An 8,062-nucleotide genomic window follows, 5' to 3' on the forward strand; every position below is an offset into this window, starting at 1 on the left:
GACTCGTTTAGATCATGAGCTGACACAAAAAAAGCAAGAAAACCGCTTTCCAGTATGAATGATCAGTACCAATGAATAGGATAGAATGGAAGAAGGAACTCCATTCGCTATCTAAAAATAAGCAAATCGATCCCTCTATTGTGTATAAAGTTTATGGTTTCCATTGGTGCAAACCCACTCACCTGAATTTAAGATGAGAAGCAATTCTCCATTGGTAGCAAATGGTTATCCATTAAGCGGAGGAAATCTTATTGAAATTCAAAAAAAACATAAAAATGAAGTTCTTACTCGGTCAAGAACGGACTACGAGGGTCAGCTACCCAGCTAACTTTCAGAATTAAATACCGTTACTGTATAAGTGGGTCTGATTGTGAAAGACCTGTTACTGGATAATTCATGGGTAGAGCCAAAGAGTGTGGTGTGAACTATACAAGTTCCCAATAACATTGATTAAATGAAGTAAAGGCTCCGGTGTATAGAGAAGACCTCACCGTTTAAGAAGTACTCTGTCTTATATTGATCATATAACATACCAACAGATATGTATATCGAAAAGAGACTCGTCATTCAATCCTTATGGTAACACCATCAAGACTGAATTCCATTCCGTTACCTTTTCTTTCCCATGGTTTATGATTTTCGAGCAAACTTAACCCCAAAGTCATACTCCCATTTTTTCGTCCTACAACTCCTGCAACCAAAATTTCATGGCCTGCTATTTCTAGCAAGCCCTCATATTTTCCAACAACAGGTTGCTGTAAATGATATAAGTCATCACAAGGGAAATAATTCTCTTTCTTAGTGATGTCGAATATAACTTGTATTTCTTTCCATCCTTCAGGGCATCTAAGTTTTACGTTATCTACCCTAATTTCTTGAGGAGTTAAAGCTTTTAATAACTCTTTCTCCTTTCCTTTGAATCATATAATCCTATCTTCTAAAAAAGACATTCGACTACTAAACTCAGTCCTAGAGCTAAGTGTCCGATCTAAGACTGGGTGATCTTTTATAGTAATATCAACACCACCTATTCTAGGTATCTTAATAGGATCTGGTGTCATTACCTTGGCGAACTCCTTGAAAATTCTAGAAATCTCAATATACTCTTTCCTAAGAAACAAATCTGAATGATGGGTATTGGAAAGGGCATATGCAATTCTATAGGTTATAGAATACGATCTATTTCCTTCTTTCATTAGATCTTTTTTTTTAAAATCTTGATGAAGGGTTAAGACTCTACTGAAATCTTGGTCTGCTAGGTTGTGTGCAATCCTAGGATGAATGTCAAACATCAATTTTCCTGCATACAAATTTCCTATCATTGTTCCAAGATAATAATCTCTTAAGTTATTGATTCTTCTATCCATTATCGATAAATGTATTTCTGAATTAATTCCTTCCTTAAAAGTTGCTTTTATTACTACTTCAATAGTCCCTATATGGATCCATTTCATAGTATAGCTACTTCTTCTCTAAGCTTACTCAATTCTTCAAGAATTTCTTCTTTAGGAATTAACTGCATTTCCATCACATTACCAGTAAGTTTCATAGGTATAGCAAACTCACCTGAACTTACTTTGTAGATTATGTGATGCTTCCTTTGGTTCAGTCCTATCTGGTTCAGGACTTTCCCAATTCTCCAATCCTAAATCCATCATATGAGCTGAGGTTGGAATCTTGCCACATGATTTTTTCCATAGTTTTTTTTGACACCGTCATTCTGGAAAAGAATCCTTATAGGCTTTCAGAAGTTTGAAGCCTATCTCCCTCGTTGTATTATTCTGACTCGGTTGAAGATCCATCTGAATCAGTCTCTATTTTCTCTTCATAGACGCTTTCGTCTGAAGGAATATCTTCGAATTGATAAATAGGTACCAAATCGCCATAGTATACTGCATCTATGATATCTTCCATGGCTTCAAATTTTCTCAATTCACCACATTTCTGTAGGCAGTCGGGAGATACATGTCCTTTTGCTTCGTAAGTCCAGCAATTGCAGTCTTTGAAACTTTCATTGGCTTGGGTATGGGCCCGTCTGAAAGTTCTTCTTGTAAGGTTTCTTCTAGTGGATCTTGCATCTGTTCATCTAGATCCTTGGGATGAAACCGTTGCTGGTCCTGTTCTCTGTCTAGATTTATATGTTCTGGCTTTGGACTTGGACCACCATGATCTCTACCGAGAAAAGGTTCTTCTGGAACTCCTAGGGTAGGAGTCACTATTCTGCTTCCTCCTTTTCCTTGGCTCACTTGATTCTCCTATAATAGTTGGAAAATCATTGTTATCACAACAGAGAGGGGTTCGTTTGATTTTACCTCTCAATCTTTTCATATTCTTCTGGATGGATGCTTGATAATACCAATCCTTTAGTTTGTCTTTAAGGAAAGACATTCTTCGCACCACTGAATCTAGCTGTCCTTCAGGTACTTTGTATGATTGGAATCAGCATTTCCCTCCATGGACTGCATATCTTTGCGAAGAACATTGGAGCTACTACTTCTGTTGCTACTCCACTCTGGAAGAAATATTTACGAAATCAATAGATATATTCATCTACTGCGCAAATACTCCTAAGTTCAAGGCTGAAGAGAGCCTGTGCATATTCTCTAGTCTTTTCTGCTCTACTTCCTCCGAAGTATCCATCTCCGATGAAGTGTATCTTGATAAGCCTTCCTAGCCGATCTGCTATCGCGCCTTTCCAATCTCTGGCAAGGATACTGGCTTTGGTATCTTCTGGGGTATTATCCCATCCGATCTTCATAGATCCCTCTAAGCTCAACTCCATAAGTTTTATGAAGTTTTCTTTGTCGAGCTCTAGAGTAGTTGCCGCTATCTTGATTGCTGCAACCCATTCGTCTATCAATTTTTTGGTATTTCGGAAATCGATAATATCCAGGTTCAGTATAGCCCCATATGGATGTAAGGGTTGGAGCATGGTCCTTGCCCAAGGTGTATTTTCTGGCACACTTTTTGGGTTTCTTCCTGGATTTTCCTTTACCCTGGTTCCCACAAACATTGGAGTGGCATTAGTGTGGAAGTCTGCACTTTCTCTCATTGGTTGATCCTGTGGAGGTTCATTTGAGCATGTACTTCCCTCTGGCGGTGGTAGTGCTGGAGTGATCTCATTCGTTTGGATATTGACTAAATCCATGATCCCGAGTTGGGAAAAGGATTCTGCTAATTCTTGTAGATATGATAGATCCGCTTTTGTTACTTCCATTATTTTATAGATCTAATAGAAGCAATAATCAGATCTTCTCTTGACTTCGCCTTTGGAATTTCCATGGCATTCCCTTTCTGGTGTAGAAGAGGTACTGTTCCAAGGGCGTCCCTGATTTGCTCCTGTCTAGACCTAGATGTCTCAGGGCTCTCTCGTTGATTTCTCTTCAGATCTGTAAGGCCCTTGTGTAGATCGAGAAAAATCTTAAGGACCTCGTCCACCTTTTAGCTCAGAGATTCTATTTTCATAGGTATATGGATTAACCTATGTCCATAGTCTTGAACCATCTTTTGGATCTCCCTCAGATCTTGAGAAATCTTTGATGTATCCAGCTCGAATTCCTTCCAATCAGTCATAATTTTTAGAACTAAAATTATGTAGGAATTTACCCGTTCCACTTCTCCTGGTTGGGATTCTACCATGGACTTCAGTGGAGTGTAGACGCCTCACTCCATTCCCTGGTAGTACTTGTCGGACTTTGAAATTTCTCTCCATTCTTTTTTTTCTTCCGGCGTGAGAAGTCTTGGATCAATCCTCTTGGGACCGTTATAACACTTGTCAAGAATTTCCATAAGAAATTCTCTTTTCTGTATTTTCAGAATATGGAAATATTCCCTGTTTTCATAATAACTCGAACTTTCGTTCGGTTCCACTTTTCTCTTGGAAAGTCTCCTCCATTAGTGGATAAATAATATTAAAATATAATATAATCATATATTTCTTCAATAAACCTAGGCTCTGATATCATTCTAGGCGAGCATGGGGGGTGAATAATGCATAAAAATGCAAGAATAGTGAAAATGGATTAAAATTCGCGCTTGAAAGTAGTTCAGGGGTAAAATGATCCAGAATTTAGCCCAGCTCTGCGCATATTCTTTTTAGATTTTGTCGAGGGACCAAATTGAGTGGTTTTGAAAAGTTACGGGGCTTAAATGAGAACGCAAAAGTTAAAGGACTAAAACAAGAAATAGCCAAAGTTAGGGGACTATTTTTGTCTTTAACCCTTATGTTTATGCTGATTTAGTTTATTCTATTAAAGATTAGTGGAACCCCTTTTGAGCCGCCTTAGTTGTGATTTGATCTCTATTTTGCTGTTCCACTTTATTCTATTATAGATTAGAGGAACCTTTCTTCGTGCTGCTGTAGTTGTGATTTGGATCTCTATTTTGCTGTTTCAGTTTATTTTTCGTTTTTGCAGGGTAAGCTATTCCACGCCACAAGTTTGGCGGGAGGAACTCCTAGTTCTGGCGCTCAATTCCGCAGGGCACGTAGCGAGACGACAGCCTTACTAATCATAGCACCATGGGGGGTTGGGAACTAGATGTTGAGAAATTCCAACGACTACTGGACTTGAGGGATGATGAAGAGGAGAGTCCGATTATTCCAGATGGGTCGTGGAATTCAGATTCGGAGGGCTATCATGTTTGTTTAGTAGGCTACTTACTCTCTAACTGGCCGTACAATTTTGAGGGTTTGAGTGCATCGATCAAGAGTATGCTTCCACCGGTGAGGGGAATGGACATTAAGTCATTGTCGGGGGCTGTCTGTTACTCCAGTTCAATCATGTTGTTGATAGGGATCGGGCACTTGAGGGACGCCCTTGGAGCTTGGAACGAAACATCATTATCTTGAACGTCATTCGAGAAGAGGAGAACCCCATGCAGGTTGGACCTCAATAGGTGTATCTTCCATGTCCACATATATGACCTGCCGCTGAGTAAGATGAACTTAGGCATCGCTACCTTCATAGGTAATAAGTTGGGAAGATCCTGAGATATGGATATGGATGAACAGGGTTGTTCTTGGGGAGCAGGAGCTACACCGTGGATCAGGCTAGGCCTTGACATCAATCTCGTGCTTAAGCGAGCTATGAAGATCAAGACGGCTATGGGGGAGGAACAATTTGTAACATTCACATATGAACGCCTTCCCAATTTCTCTTATCTGTGCGGTCACTTGGGACATATCGTGAAATACTGTGAGTCACGTTTCAGTGAGGGTTTCCAGGATCCAAAGGAAAATACTCCCTACTACCCATGGTTAAGAGCCGTCGACAGCGCCACAACTTAGGCGGCACAAAAAGAGGTTCCATTTTGGGGCAGCTTGGAGGTGGGCTAGGGCTTGTGAGGAGGTCGTTAAGGCGTATTGGGAGCAAAGGATCGAGAATAATCCACAAGCGACATTGGTGGATAACATTAGGAAGTGACATGTAGGTCTGTTGGGGTAGGAGCGGCATTATTTTGGGAATGTTCAGAGGCAGGTGAATGAACTTAATGACTAGATAGCGCATTTACAAGAGGTCGAGCTCACCCAAGCGAATAAGCGGCGATTGAATGAGCTGCAAACTGAACTAGAAGAATAATGGCATAGGGAAGAGGTGTTGTGGGGCAGCGTGCAAAGGCATCATGGATTCAAGGAGATAAGAGCACACCATTCTTTCACGCTCAGGCTACTGAGCTCAAGGCTAGGAATAGGGTATGGCGGCAGAAGGATGCAGGTGGGAGGGAAGTGCATAATCTTATAGAAATTAGGTGGGTGGTGAATAACTATTTTGAGCAAATCATTAAGACCACCGCTTCAACTGGTGCTATGATTGGCGAGGCCGTAGACTCGTTGGAGGCCCGTGTGATGGAGGAGATGAATGCGGAGCTTATTAGGCCTTCTCTTCGGACAAGGTTCATCTTCCTCTTAAGCAGATACATCCACTTAAATCCCAGGCCCGACGGTATGTCCCCCTCTATTCTTTTAAAAGTACTGGCATATTGTTTGTTGCAATCTTACTCCTTGTCTTCTTGACATTCTCAATCATCATATCCTAGACCCACTTCTTAACTTTACGCATATTATTCTCATACCTAAGTGTCCTAATCCAAGTAGTACGTCTGAGTTCCGGCCTATTAGTTTATGCAATGTCATATATAAGGTAACCTCTAGAGCTATAGCCAACCGCCTCAAGCTCCTTACTATACTCATTTCTGATACACAATCGGCTTCAGACCCTAGTCGCTTGATCACTGATAATGTGCTGCTTGCCCATGAGCTTAACCACTTTCTCCTTCATAAACACTAGGGGCAAGTTGGCCATGTGTATTTAAAGCTTGATATATGTAAGGCGTACGATTGAGTGATATGAGTTTTCCTTCAGAGTGTATTACTTAGACTAGGTTTCAACTCGAAATTTGTTGAATTAATTATGCTTTGTGTTACCATGATGACTTACTCTTTTATGCTTATTGATGAACAGTTTGGATTTGTGCGTCCTATCGGGGTATCCGACAAGGGGATCCTATATCTCCATATTTGTTCTTATTTTGTGTAAAAACATTTAGTAACCTAATGCATCGAGCCGAGAGGCGGGGGGGGGTCGGGGCTGGGCTCCAAGGTGTGGCAATCGCTCGACATGCTCCCCGTATTTCTCACTTGCTATTTGCATATGATACACTAATCTTCTGTCAAGCTAGTGAGGAGGCGCATGGTGCATCAAGAGGATTCTCGGGCAATTGGAGCAAGCTTCTGGGCTAAAGATCAACTTGAACAAGTGGGTGATGGTGTTCAGTAGAAATGTGCCGCAGGCTCACCATACGTCCCTTGCTACTATTCTTGGTGTCCATATGGTGGCGAAACACGAAAATACGTAGGCCTTCTAACGACGACAGGGAGATCCAAACGGGAGATATTTGAGGAGATGAAGGAGCGAATGTGGAAACGTTTGCACGGTTGGGCAACGAAGCAGCTGACCTGAGCCGGGCAGATGGTCCTCATCAAGACGGTCCTGCAGCACTACCGACCTATATGATGGGTTGTTTTGAACTACTCAGTTCCATCATTAAAGAGATGGAAGGGATGATGGACAATTTCTTTTGGTATGGTGGAGGTGAAGGTACGGTCCACTGGATCGCATGGGATTGCTTGTGTCATAGGATGAAGGAGGGTGGCCTGGGCTTTCGGCGGATGAGGGAGTATAACATTGCTATCCTAGCTAAGCTTGCTTGGTGTGTTGTGACGCAACCAAACAACATCCTGCATCAAGTGCTTAGACATAGGTACTTCCCAAATGCGACTTTCTTTGAGGCAAGACCAGGGGGTTCCCCTTTCTTAACATGGCGATCCTACTTCGAACAAGGGATCTACTGATTGTGGATACCAACTGGCGAGATCGATGAAGGGAGTCGATCGACCAGGGGAAGCGCGAAAAATAAAAAAATTGCGATAAACAACCAAATTAATTCTGACCAAAGGGTGTGCCCTTGATTTTTTCTGGTCGTTTGGTGTATAAATAAAAACAAAGGCTAAGAATTACATGCGAAAACAAAATAAGCATAAATGTAAATACAGATTTGCCCTCGTCGTTTTTCTCGTGCGTCTATAAGCATTGGCTCCTCTCCTTTTCGGATCCGATCACTTAGAGAGTTGAATAGTAGAGCCCCTCTGAAGCTAGTCCACACCATACCGTGGGAAGATAGATCTATCCCTCTTGCTAGAAAAAGCTAAATTCAGTGGAAAAAAATAAATTCAGAATCACACTATAAATTAGTGTATGTGAATTTCCCTCGTTTTCAACTTGAATCTAATTTTAAAAAAATATAAAAGTAAATGGAGAAGATGTAATTTTCAGATTTTCTAGAGGAAAATCCGTGGTCTCGGAACAAAGGAAGAGAGAGAGAATTGCACGAGAGATGCTCACAATTTCACACAATATCACACGTGTGTTTTCTTTTGATTGAAGAGAAGTATACATGGAATCCAATTCCATATTTTCAGCCACTATATCCTTTCTCCTCAAAATCTCAATTAGCAAAACTCTCATCCCACTACATTTACCGGAAAAAAAACAAACACATTCAT

At 41.0% G+C, this 8,062-nt stretch overlaps 1 protein-coding gene across 1 annotated transcript in view; it reads left to right on the forward strand.

Annotated features, from left to right (window-relative positions):
• Positions 1-33, forward strand: part of LOC110012578 (ATP-dependent Clp protease proteolytic subunit) — a 2,290-nt gene extending 2,257 nt beyond the window's left edge. The window contains exon 3 of the mRNA XM_020696668.1: positions 1-33. This exon is cut by the window's left edge and continues 478 nt beyond it. The gene's annotated coding sequence lies outside the window, so the exon portion shown is untranslated.

This window comes from Sesamum indicum, linkage group LG9, assembly GCF_000512975.1.
Source record: "Sesamum indicum cultivar Zhongzhi No. 13 linkage group LG9, S_indicum_v1.0, whole genome shotgun sequence".
NCBI classification, from domain to species: Eukaryota; Viridiplantae; Streptophyta; class Magnoliopsida; order Lamiales; family Pedaliaceae; genus Sesamum; species Sesamum indicum.